General features: G+C 39.2%; 1 long non-coding RNA gene across 1 annotated transcript; it reads left to right on the forward strand.

Moving 5' to 3' along the window:
• Nucleotides 1–662: 662 nt before the first annotated feature.
• On the forward strand, nucleotides 663–11,522 carry LOC129649980 (uncharacterized). Its single transcript, XR_008713499.1, has 3 exons — nucleotides 663–890; nucleotides 4,599–4,716; nucleotides 8,386–11,522. It is a non-coding gene; the product is annotated as an uncharacterized LOC129649980 (long non-coding RNA).
• Nucleotides 11,523–12,956: the final 1,434 nt, after the last annotated feature.

Below are 12,956 nucleotides of genomic sequence, written 5' to 3' on the forward strand. Positions count from 1 at the left end.
CCAGTGGAGAGGTCATCCTCACCATGCTGGGAGGTGGCAGGTTATGGAGGCCAGTTTCCCACCTCTAGATATTTGGCCTTGAATTACAAGACAAGATGTATTTAAAGCACACAAAGTTTGGAGCTGGGCAGTACTAGTGGCAAAGGGTCTGAGAGAAGTTCTTAGATTCCCCCTGATGAAACTCCGCCCCCTCCCCACGCCCCACTCCCCCAACAACAGCAGTTGGTGACAGAAGACATCTCTTCTTTCCCAGCTTCTGAGAAGATCGAGTCTGAGGGAGGTTTCACTACCACTCCTCCCAGGAGAGCCAGGCTGGCTGGTACGTGCCCCCTCCCCTCTCTTTGCACCCGGCCCTTCCCTCCTCCCAAGCTAGGGTTAATTAACTCAGAGGTTCAGCTTTCAGCCACCTTCTGACACATCCAGCAAAGACAGCATCTTTGCTCCGTCATAAATATTCATGGAGTGCCGTGGTGCCTCCTCAAGTCCCTTCCCAGGTGAAAACGATGCCTTTGAAAATGATTATGGCCATCATTTGCTCAGAAACAGCCCAGATTTTCCTCAGTTGGGGTCTAGAAGAATCTCTGTTAAGCAGAAAGTGCTGGCCTGGCTGAGAATTCGGAGGATTCTGACTGGGGCACAGGCAAAGAGAAAAGGTCAGGCTCCCTCCCAGGCCTGTGAGGAGATTCAGTCCTGAGGGAACCAGGAAACTCAGAATAATCCCATCAATACTCACTCTTTGGGAACTCCACGCTTTTATTGCTGGGGGCCAGGTTCCATCGCTGGTCGCTGGTCGGGGAACTAGGATCCCACAAGCCCCTCAGTAGAGTCCCACTCTTTGCCACCTGATGGACTGTAGCCCACTAGGTTGCTCTGTCCATGGGATTCTCCAGGTAAGAGTACTGGAGCGGGTTGCCATGCCCTCTTCCAAGGAATCTTCCGGCCCAGGGATAAAACCGGGGTCCCTTGCATCTCCTGCATTGACAGGTGGGTTCTTTACCACTAGACTCCTGGGAAGCCCCAAAGTAGCAGTTGTTTCCACTGGGTTTGGAGTGGAGGACCTCTCGCGTGTTAGGCCACTGTGATGACCACTACACTAGGGGAAAATGTCTTGGCAAAAAGATTCAATTGCGTCCGCCGACAGTATAGTCCATAGGGTCACAGAAAGTCGAACACTACTGAACAACTTTCACTTTCCCAAGGGAAAGAGAAAGAATAGCGCCCTGAAAGAAAAACTTCTTCCTTACTCTACTTTCTGCTTCAAATCTGAGAGAAGATCAGCCGGTAAAGCGAATCCCAAAGTCCAGTCAGGCAGGGAACCGGAAGTCAGACCCTCGCAGCCGAAAGCACAAGAGGAAGCCCTGAGATCCCGGATTGTGTGTAGAAAAAGGCTGATGAAGGTCTGAGGACACAATGAGCAGGACAGAGGCTTCAGATATCCCCAGAGAAAATCGTGCAGGCAGAAGTAAGGAGCATTCTAAGGCAGTCATCTTCTGTTTGTGAAGAAAAAAAATGTACACTCTGCTTGCATTATCTAGGTGGCTGAGTTCAAAGTGAAGGTTTTGTCTTTGAGTGTGGCACCTAGTCCTTAGGATGATTTTCCTTCTCCTTTGAATGGTACAGGGGATAAAGCAACTTGGTCTCCCATTCTCTTTTTGCCCATCCATTTCTCACTTTTGAATTTTTCTCTTTCCTTTCTTCTGCTGCTGTAAATAACCATCTTACCTTAATGCCCTGTGTTAGAGCTGCCAAACAGGAGTTTAAGAGGTTTACTGCTTCTCTTACTTTCCATTTGGGGATCTTAAAGATGATTCTTAAGATGAAAAATTATTTTCTTTGTGCTTTCATTTGGACAGAGACAGAGTTTGAGGCTCTGTTAATGGTCCAACAAAGTGGGAGGGCAATGATTGGTTTCCTGGCATCCAGGTGCAGGAAGATTCAGAAATGGGCCCTTAATTCTAACATAATCAAGTGATGGGGGTTAGGTGACAGGGTTGGAGGGTGGCTGTTTTCAGTTTCTCCCTTGCTGCCTTCTTTACCTGTCCTGCCACTATGAGTCATCAAAGAATCACACTTTTACAGGAAAGCAGATTTTCTTAAAGATGGTAAATTGATTACAGCACTTTTGTCTGGTCATTTGTTTTAGAGTTTTGTGCATAGTTTCCATTCAAAATGCTCTTTAGCCTGTCATGCTGTCAAATGGAGGGTATGGATAAAGACATGTGTTTGCATTTATGTGTCAGCTCCTGACATTTATATTTATTTGTACATATGCATTTTGTTTTTCAAATAAATGTTTCATCAGATGTAGAGTACAGTAGGGAGACACAGAGAAGGAGTTGGTACGATTTAAAACCAAGTGAAATATTTCTCAATAAGACCTGGAATTTGGGCTTCTGGTTAATTGTAAATATGATCAGGAGGAAAAAGTAGCACATCAGGGAGCTAAGGTCTGTATTTATCTTTTAATGTTATTGTTATATTATACAGTTTACTGCATAAATAATTGAAATGATAGTAATAACAATTTAGGGACCATTCAACTGTTGTGTGCACTATATTTCCTTGATACTTACTTTTCTGAACTGTGCAGAGCCATGATTTCCTGTTTAATGAATACACAGTGGCAAATTAAAAATAAATATTTTTTTCAGATGGATAAAATCTGTTTTTAATTCATTGCACTTAAAAGCACCCTTCATCATTTGTCCATTAAAATCAACAGTCCTACAACATGATCTCACTGTATAGCACAGGTAACTACCTTTAATATCCTGGAATAAACCATAATGGAAAAAATATGAAATAGAATATATATATATATGTATGTATAGCTATCTCACTTTGCTATACTTTAAAAATTAAACCCAACATTGTAAATTAAATAAATCAACAGTCCTAAAGATAAACTTTTTCATGCTGTCTTTATAGTATTTGTTTTAAAACTTCAAATTTAATATGATATTACTAGAAAGAAAAAAGAAAGCCTGAATATTTAATGATACTAATTGAAGCTGAATGAATATAGATTGCTGGGTTTATCTCAATATTTGGCTATATATTTAAAGCATAATTGAAAATATAAAAGCTAAGAATATTAAGGTAATAATTTTCACAGGTGCAAGGGAGAATAGTGGTCAATGCAGGATTAATATTTTCATACTCTATGAAGAAAACTTTTCACTGCTGCAGGTCTTATTATTCTTGGTTTAATAAATGAACCATTATACTGAAATGAGTTCCTTGAGGGTATGCATAATAACTCATTCATCTTTGTATCTCCATGGTCTAACTGTAGTAGATGCTCAAGAAACATTTATTGAATGATTTCAATGAATACCAATTTGCCTTTAAATTTTCTTTTCTCCCACCTCCTCCTTTGAGGGAAAATTGGAAGAGGAAGGACGAGACTAGAGTTAGATAAAATTGACTTTATTTTTCTGAGCTCCAAAATCACTGCAGATGGTGATTGCAGCCATGAAATTAAGAGATGCTTACTCCTTGGAAGGAAAGTTATGACCAAGCTAAACAGCATATTCAAAAGCAGAGACATTACTTTGTCAACAAAGGTCCATCTAGTCAAGGCTATGGTTTTTCCAGTGGTCATGTATGGATGTGAGAGTTGGACTGTAAAGAAAGCTGAGTGCAGAAGAATTGATGCTTTTGAACTGTGATGTTGCAGAAGACTCTTGAGAGTCCCTTGGACTGCAAGGAGATCCAACCAGTCCATCCTAAAGGAGATCAGTCCTGGGTGTTCATTGGAAGGACTGATATTGAAGCTGAAACTCCAATACTTTAGCAATCTGATCCAAAGAGCTGACTCATTTGAAAAGACTCTGATGCTAGGAAAGATTGGGGGCAGGAGGAGAAGGGGATGACAGAGGATGAGATGGTTGGATGGCATCACCAACTCAACGGACATGGGTTTGGGTGGACTCTGGGAGCTGCTGATGGACAGGGAGGCCTGGCATGCTGAGGTTCATGGGTCGGACACAACTGAGTGACTGAACTAAACTGATTGAAACCCTATTTTCTATCAGGCACTTGAAATCTGTGATATTACTAAATAGTCCCCCAAACCTATGATATCTGTATCTGTATTCCAGTTTTCTAAAGTGTGAAGCTGATGTTCAGCAAACAGAAAACATTATACAAGGACACATATAGAATAATTCATAAAGCTGGAATTTGAACCCATTGCTATCTGATTCCCAAGCATGAGTTTTCCACAGTTACTCATAAATCAACAAATACTTTAGCACATACTATGTGTCAGGTATCATTCTAGTCACCAGAAACAACAGTGAATAAAACAGATAGTTTCTGACCTTGGAAAGTTTACATTCTAGTTGAGGGTAGAGAGAAAGTAAGCAAATTCACAGTGCAACACTGGTTCCAGTCTATTTCAAAACTAAAGTTATTTGGGCATATCACAGAAATGGAATTAATTTGTTTTATAAAATTCATAAACTGAGCATTGTAAAAGTAGTGTGGGTTGACCAAAGTGTCCCACTAGGTGACAAACAGTGGTAGATTTCAAAAAGGTAGAGAGAGTCAGTCTGAGCCTTATAGGCTATTGTAAACATTTTGTTTCTCCTAAGGGTAAGACGGGAAGCAGAGGAGTCAAGAGCCCTGGCTGACATTTAAATATTTTTATGGAAGCAGATAAGGGAACAAGAAAGGCCAGTTGGAGGAGGCCCTTCCTTTTGAATAATTCAGGTAAGAGATGATGGCGGCAGGGACCAGTGTGACAACAGGGTGGGTAAAGAGAAATGTCTGGATTCTAGACAAAATTTGCAGATGGACTGATGAGATGTGGGATGGTTTTTGAGTAGCTTCAGTTATCCCCTATTGTCTTGGATGAGAACCACATTTTGGTAGCTTCTTCATCTGTAAAATGGGAATGATTTTTGAGAAGTCATGTCAACAAATTCACTCAGCATCTTGCCTAGCACATTATTCAGGAAAGTTGATCTGTCCTAGTCATTAACAAGCCAATTCATTAGTGAACAACAGAAGCTCTCTATACACATGACCTGGAGCAGGTCGCAAAGTCAGCTCAAGTTCAGGACTGGCTCAGGAACCTGGGTACTGGGAGGGCTGGCAAGGCCAGTGATGACAAACCAGACACCTGCTGTGAGGAGGGTAGGAGGGAAGAGGGTAGGGAAAGAGAGAGAAAAGGGAAACTGTGTTATCTCTAAGAGGGCAGAGGGTCCTCCATGAACAAGTATAATGTCTGTTCTTGACCTTAAGGGCTGTGTAGACACAGCTTACATCTCCAGAAGGAGCTTGGGGAACTCTAAAACAGACCTAATTTACTCTGGGAGGGGTCATTTTCAAACTGGGAAGTTTTAGATGACTAATTTATGAGATGTAGGAAATAAAAACTATAGAAAAATCATAGGGGTATAGATCCCCCTCATAAATTTAACCATGGCTGTGGGACATTTTGCATGAGTGATTGACCCCATCCTCACAATTGGGGGAGTTTTTATTAAAGCTACAGGACTGTTTTGGTGAAATATTTGCTTTCTCATTCACCCTATGTGAATTCCTATTCAATATAAGATAATCTTCGATAATAATTGAAAATTCCTGTTGGTAGAATTAGTTCTGACTCACATTTTGATTGTGGTTTTAATTCATTGTTAGCTAGATTTATGAAATGATAAAATTAATAAATTCTCACACAAAAATTATGCAAAGAAATCATAGAAAAATGTAAATATTTCCTCTGTCATGCAATCCCCCATGTTTCTTGCTTCAGAGGTTTCTTGTACCTATTTCTTGTGTAGTTTGCCAGGAATGCTCTCTATATATACAAGTGTGTATATATATATATATATATATATATATATGTACTTATATATATGTTTGTATATATATGTGTGTGTATCTGTATCTATATATATATACGCTTATATATATGTTATCATTTTTACCCAAACAGGAGGAAAACCTTGGTAGTCTATTCTGTTCATTTAACAATATACAGGAGGTTGTATCAGCATAACCAGAGTTGCAAAAATGTCTCCCAAAACTGAGACAAAAATATAATAGTTAACAGTGAGAAAATTAGATTGAGACTTGAACTTTAAAAAAAACCTTAAAATCCTGAAATATTATTTCTCATTAAAAAAATGAATTTATACTATAATTGCAACCTTATGGTATTTCTTAGAAGGAGAAAATAAATCAAATGTTCTTGGCTGGAAGTGAGGGGATGTGTCTTTTTCCCCCTCAAATTTTATGATAGGTTAATATAACATCTTTCCACCCATATTTAATTTTCACAGCCTTATCCAAAGGACAATCATTTGTACAAAGATATTTCTAAGTTATATCAGTCTTCCCAAGGATCTCAATTAATTCTTGTTTTTGTCTTCTTTTGTTGATTAGTTTAAGACTATCAGGTCAATATTTGATGCAGCTATGGTTTGAGCTGTTCTCATCATTTGATGGGTAGAGATAGCAAGGAAGGATATTTGAGTAGCCAGTTATTTAGTGAATATTTTCATGTTATAATCATTTTTGTTTTGTTTCACAATCTTGTCACTACATGAATATGCAGGTAATGATTAAAGAGAATTCCCTCCAGTCTTGGATATATACAACTAACAATCTTCTTAATGAGCTACATAAATTTCCTACTTTCTACTATAGGAGTGTTCCATCACTGTTTATCCAGTGCCTTATTGATAAACAGGAAAGGGGTTTAAGGCTTTGTGAAAGTACAAACAATGCTGAAATAAACATCCATACATACATATATTATTTGTATGCAAGACAAGAAACGTAGATTTTTTTTTTAAAAAGGGGAGTTGCCAAGACAAAGTGTACTATTATCTTCTTCATTTTGCTGAATTCCACCAAATCACCCCCTTTAAATAGTTTCACTAATTTATCCTCCCAACAATACAGGAAAGGTCCTATTGAGCACACCCTTGCCAACACTGGGTATTATCACAACTTTCTAATTTTTGCCAATCTGATGTTTTTAAAAAAAATCTTACTGTTTGTATCTTCATTTCTTGAATTATTAATAATGTTAGACCTGTTTACATTCTCTTTTCACTGTCTGTATTCATTTATAGTAAGTTTCCTGTTCATGTTCTTTATCTGCATTTATATTTGAGTTATTCATCTTTTTGTACTCATTTATAAGATCTTTTTGCATATTAAAAATAGCCCTTTGCTCTGTGGGATGTATATATTTTCCCTCAGTTTGTCACTTGTCTTTGACTTTGTTTGGAGTGTTGTTGTCATATAAGTATTATTTTTTTCTGTAGTAAAATTTAGCAGCCTTTTATTTATGACTTCTAGATTCTTGTCATGTATAGTAAAACCTTCTCCACTATACAATTTATTTTTAATTCCACTGTGTTTGCTTCTAGAACTTCCAAATTTCATTTCTCCAAGCACATTAAGTATGCTTGGAATAAGAGATCTTCAAAAATAATAGCTTTTCCTGGGTCTTGCAGGTTTGGTCATAACCTTAAAACTAGGATAGGTCATCATCACATCCCTATCTTAAAAGATAACTGTAGTAAATGATATGAACGCCCTTATTCCCTTTCTTCTGTCAACACGGAGAACATATGTATTCACTAAACTTGTCTAATTACAAATTATGACTGAAGGAATGAGGGAAAGTTTTTGTATATACAAGTCACCAGATGTTTTCTAATGATTCTGTTAATATGAGCCTCAGGATTAGACTAGAACCAGTGTTACAGGTCAAGACTGAAGCTCATTGACCAAGCTACACGGGAAAGTTTGTGTAGCGCCTGCTGGCACAATACATAAATATCCAGATTTATTACTCTCTGTCTCCAGTACTGAATTTGCCCACAGATTTATGAAAGGGAAAACATGAAATCGAGATTTGTAAATATTTGAAGTTTACTTCTGAGATCTAAAAAGGCAGTAAGAAGGCTAGTAATAAATTCAAAATAGAGGTTGGGGAATGCAGTCAGTTTGCTATTATAGGAATATAACTTAAGGAAGGAATCACAAACAGTAAAATTTAATAATTTCACCCTTGGTTCGTAAAACACTGAGCTCCAACTGACATAAATTATTAGTCTGAGGGAAAAATGGAGGTGAGTGAATACAGATTGTCACAAAGGAAATTGTTGGTAGATTTGGCAACTAGAATTGGAATCTCTAATTCTTCTGAAAGGATGATTCTAGCTAGTCAGTAAAGCCTGAAAGCCTGTGAGAATTTTTACCAATCCAGTATACCCAATGTTCAGTGTCTGTAGCCCTAATTATAACTAATGTCACCTTGTAAGTCCCTAAAAGTGACTTTCAGCAGTTTGATCAGTTTCCCATTTTTAATTAATCAGGAGCCTATTTCCTTCAGTAATCAATTTATGTAACTTTAAGGAGATTCAACCAGTCCATTCTGAAGGAGATCAGCCCTGGGATTTCTTTGGAAGGAATGATGCTAAAGCTGAAACTCCAGAACTTTGACCACCTCATGAGAAGAGTTGACTCATTGGAAAAGACTCTGATGCTGGGAGGAATTGGGGGCAGGAGGAGAAGGGGACGACAGAGGATGAGATGGCTGGATGGCATCACTGACTCGATGGACGTGAGTCTCAGTGAACTGCGGGAGTTGGTGATGGACAGGGAGGCCTGGCGTGCTGTGATTCATGGGGTCACAAAGAGTTGGACACGACTGAGCTACTGAACTGAACTGAACTGAAGGACTATAAGCCTGTGTCAATTTGCAGAGCTAATATTAGGCTTTATTTAAGAACAGTAGTTGTATTGGTGATGGAAATCTAGGTTTCAGAGTCAGGCAAAACTCATTTTCAAGTTTGACTTTGAGTTAGCTACTCTGTATCCTTGGCAGATAATTTAATTTCCTCAGGCCTTGGTTTTCTCATCTTTAAAATGGGTTGATTAATAACTTGCAGTGTTAGACTCCATTGCATGCCCACTAAATGCAAAAATTCCACTATGTCTTCTCATTATCATGCCAGGGCCACTTTTAACTGGTACTGGGCCTTCCAGCGATTTATGAAAATGCAGCCCAATAGGCAGACAAACCAGAGGGGTCCCCCTTCCTCTGGACTGACAAAGTTGGGCCACATAGCTTGACAAGTTGGCTATACAGAGAGTAAGATGTATTGCAGCTTCTGCAAGGCACCTGCACCTTTGCCCAAGGAGGCCCTGAATGGAACGCAAATTTTGTTTAGTGCTTGGCAGAGATTTCTTGATCTCAGGGAAAATAGGCCCAGGGTCTAGGGATAACCATGGCTGACCAATGAGATGAAAGTTAACTGGGGAGCTTCCTTTAAAGGGGAAGCTTGAGAGGAGAAAACTCTTGTCCTGGTTCCTAATTTTGGATTTTGGAGGGAATCATGGGATGACACAATGATCTTGGCTCTTGTGGTCATCATACAATCGTGAATGGAACAGCAGGAGACTCAAGCTAGAGCCCTGAGACCAATTAGTTACTGAAACAATACTCAAACTCTCCTCCTTCTGGACTTTCATGTGAGAACACGTCCCTGATTGTCTAAGCTAAGGGTCCCCAACCTCCAGGATCTAATGACTGATCATCTGAGGTGGAGCTGATGTAATAATAATAGAAATAAAGTACACAATGAATCTAATGTGCTTGAACCATCCCCAAGCCATCCCCTCCACCCCCTAGTCCATGGAAAAATTGTCTCCCATGAAACTGGTCCCTGGCGTCAAAAAGTTTGGGGACTGCTGGGTTAAGCCACTGTTAGTGGGCACTCATGCTGCTGGAAGCTCACAATTTTCCTAATTGAAAAAGGACCATATGTGCTATTATGGAAATTAAATGAGATGGTATTCTTAGCCCTTTAAGTCAGGAGTGTAGAAAGGGACTCAGAAATTGATGACTGCCTTGAAGACGGTGATCATATTGGGAATGATCACAATCACATGAAGCAGGAGAATGGAGAGTTTGGGACTGAGACAAAACCACCTCAGTTTGAGTTTCTAGCTTTGTGTCGGGTAAACTACCTATCTGGGCACTCAATTTATACATCTGTGAAAAAATCTTAATACCATATTTGTCTCACAGGATAATTGTGAGGATCCAAAGAGAAGATCCACAAAAGAGCATTTTATAAACTGTGATATATGATATAGAAGTCAGTTGTTATTTTTGTCATACCTTAGCCATCAGTTACAAAGGTAGGAGAAAAATTGCCATTGAATTAGAGACACATGAAATCATAAATGACTGAGTCTGACTTTAGACAAGGGTATTGAGGAATGAAAATCAAAAATAAGTTTTAGTCTGTTTTAGCCATAAACGGATCTCATCTTCATACCTGGGAACCTGAAAAAGGGCAATAAAATGACCTGATCTAGAGGGGGAAGGATGCGTTATTCCCCACTTCTTCCTACAGCTTCAGTGCACTATTAAAGAAAACTGGACAATGAAAAAGAATGAGAAAATTTAAATTGGAAGGTGACACAGCAGGGAATAGATTATGTAGGGATCAACTATTTTAGGGAGATTAAGGTATTTGATGAGGAGTTTAGTGGAGAAGAAGGCCTCAGGCAGAGCCAGGAAGGGGGAGCTACAGTTGTTGTTTCCTTTTTAGTATTCTCTGACTCCACCTTTGGTGGGCTCTTCCAGTAGAGACAAAGGAGTATGTGTCCCAAGCACACAGGACTGAGGCTAAGGAGTGATGTTTAATGGGTCTGGAACACAAATATACAAAAGCCACAAAATACAATCAAGATGTATAGAAATTAGAGTTTGTATCTGTTATTTCACCTCTTGTTCCTCTACACTAAAACGATCAAAATTTTAGGCAAGAATGATTAAGAAAACAACTCCATGCCAGGTTTGGTATGAGTTTTTGTTTTGTCATCCTGATTCCGAGTAATTCAGCAATTCTGTGTCTCAAAATGCTCCAAATCCCATGTGGATTTGGTTGTTTCCTTGTAATACAGTGGTCATGACTTACTGAGTAGTCTCTGACTAACATTACTGAAATTTCATATTTAAAATGATTAGCTTTATTTCTGTTCCGATTTGTTAAGTTGGGGATTTACGTAAATCCAAGAGGTGGGCCGTTCGTGTAATGTGTATTCTGCATAACTAGTCTCCTGCTGCTGCTGCTAAGTAACTTCAGTCGTGTCCGACTCTATGAGACCCCATAGACAGCCTCCTACCAGGCTTCTCCGTCCCTGGGATTCTCCAGGCAAGAACGCTGGAGTGGGTTGCCATTTCCTTCTCCAACGCATGAAAGTGAAAAGTGAAAGTGAAGTCGTTCAGTCCTGTCCAACTCTTAGTGACCCCATGGACTGCAGCCCACCAGGCTCCTCTGTCCATGGGATTTTCGAGGCAAGAGTACTGGAGTGGGGTGCCATCGGCCTCTCCGACTAGTCTCCTACAGTGACCTAAAAATTCAACTAATCTCAGCTGGATGGGGGTTTATTCACAATCCCAGCTTCTTACAGGAAAGAAACAACCTCTGAATGAGTACTAATATCAGATCATCTTTGCCCATTAACCAAAAAAGAAATATTCTACAGTTAATTTCTCAGCTACATTCCCACCCCCATTAGGGATTTGCTTTTTAATTATTTCATGCCCATTTCAATGTAGGTAGTGAAACCAGACAGATTCAAGTGTGTTCCTGGCACTATTAAGGAGATAAACATTTAATTCCATAAAAATTTCACTTGCTCATCAGCTCTGTTAATTATATTCTATGGGTGAGTGTACGTGGTATGCTGCGGATCTAAAGGTACCCCACTTACAATGATTAAAATGAAAAAGATGTTTGTTTCTCTCTCATGGTCAAATTTTCAAAATATGGTCAAATTTTAAACACATTTCCTTTTCTTTTCAAACCCCTTATTTGCAAGTACTGTAAATCAAGGCAAACACCATTCACATCCCCCAAGCCTTCTACGACTTACTACATACTCTCGACTTCAGCTTTTACTATCTCTTCTCAGAAATGTCTGACACAATCAGACATTTTTACTTTAAGACAAAACTACACTCTTTTTCTCTCTGTTTTTTAAAAAAAATACTTATTACCAGTCAATTGCCTTCCCTCTTGCTTTTCAGAGAATATTAACTTTCCATGAAATCCTTAAGATGGTTTCCTTTCAGTAGTTCAGAACACACTGAGTCATTTCATGTGTGTCCACCACTCTGAAACACTACACTTTAAAAATCGCAATTTTCTTAATTGGCTCAAAAACAGTATGGCTTGATTTCACTTGGTAAAGTTAATATGATTTTAAAACATTTTAAAACACAAGTAGGTGGACAGCTGTGTGCTATATGTGGCTCTGAAATCTACAATTTATGACTTCTACTTGTGGGTCCAAAGTGGTTGCCATAATTCTTCCCATCTCAAAGCCATTGTAAAGGCAAGACTTGGGAGTGGCTCCCAAACTCTTCCAGTCATCCCAGTGGCCAGAATGTAGTCTCTCCTAGCTGTAAGGGAGACAGGTAAATGTGGAGCTGAGGACTCACCAATGTGACCAACTATTTTTGTGACCAAGATTCTATTACAGTGGGCCCTTGAGCAACACGGGTTTGAACTGCACATGTCCACTTGTACCAGGATGTTTTCTTCAGTAGTATTAGCCTTTAACAGGATCTGTGGTTGGCTGGATTCACAGATGTCGAGGCACCAGAGGAGCCGCATATATGGAGGAACCACATATATAGAAAGGCCAGCTATAAGTTATTAGCAGATTTTTTTTTACTACTTGGAAGTTCACCACCCCTAAACACATGTTGTTCAAAGATCAGCTGTATTTTGGAAGAGAGAAAGAATGTTGAGGAGTAACAGAAGTCTGCTACACTAGGTGTACTAGAATGAAGCTTCTCAAACCTAAAATGTGAACATAAATTCTCTGAGCACCTCACTGAAAGGCAGTTTCTACTCAGTGGGTCCAGGGTGGAACCTTAGATGCTATATTTTCTAAGAAACTTC

The sequence above is a fragment of the Bubalus kerabau genome, chromosome 4 (genome assembly GCF_029407905.1).
Source record: "Bubalus kerabau isolate K-KA32 ecotype Philippines breed swamp buffalo chromosome 4, PCC_UOA_SB_1v2, whole genome shotgun sequence".
Lineage (NCBI taxonomy): Eukaryota > Metazoa > Chordata > Mammalia > Artiodactyla > Bovidae > Bubalus > Bubalus kerabau.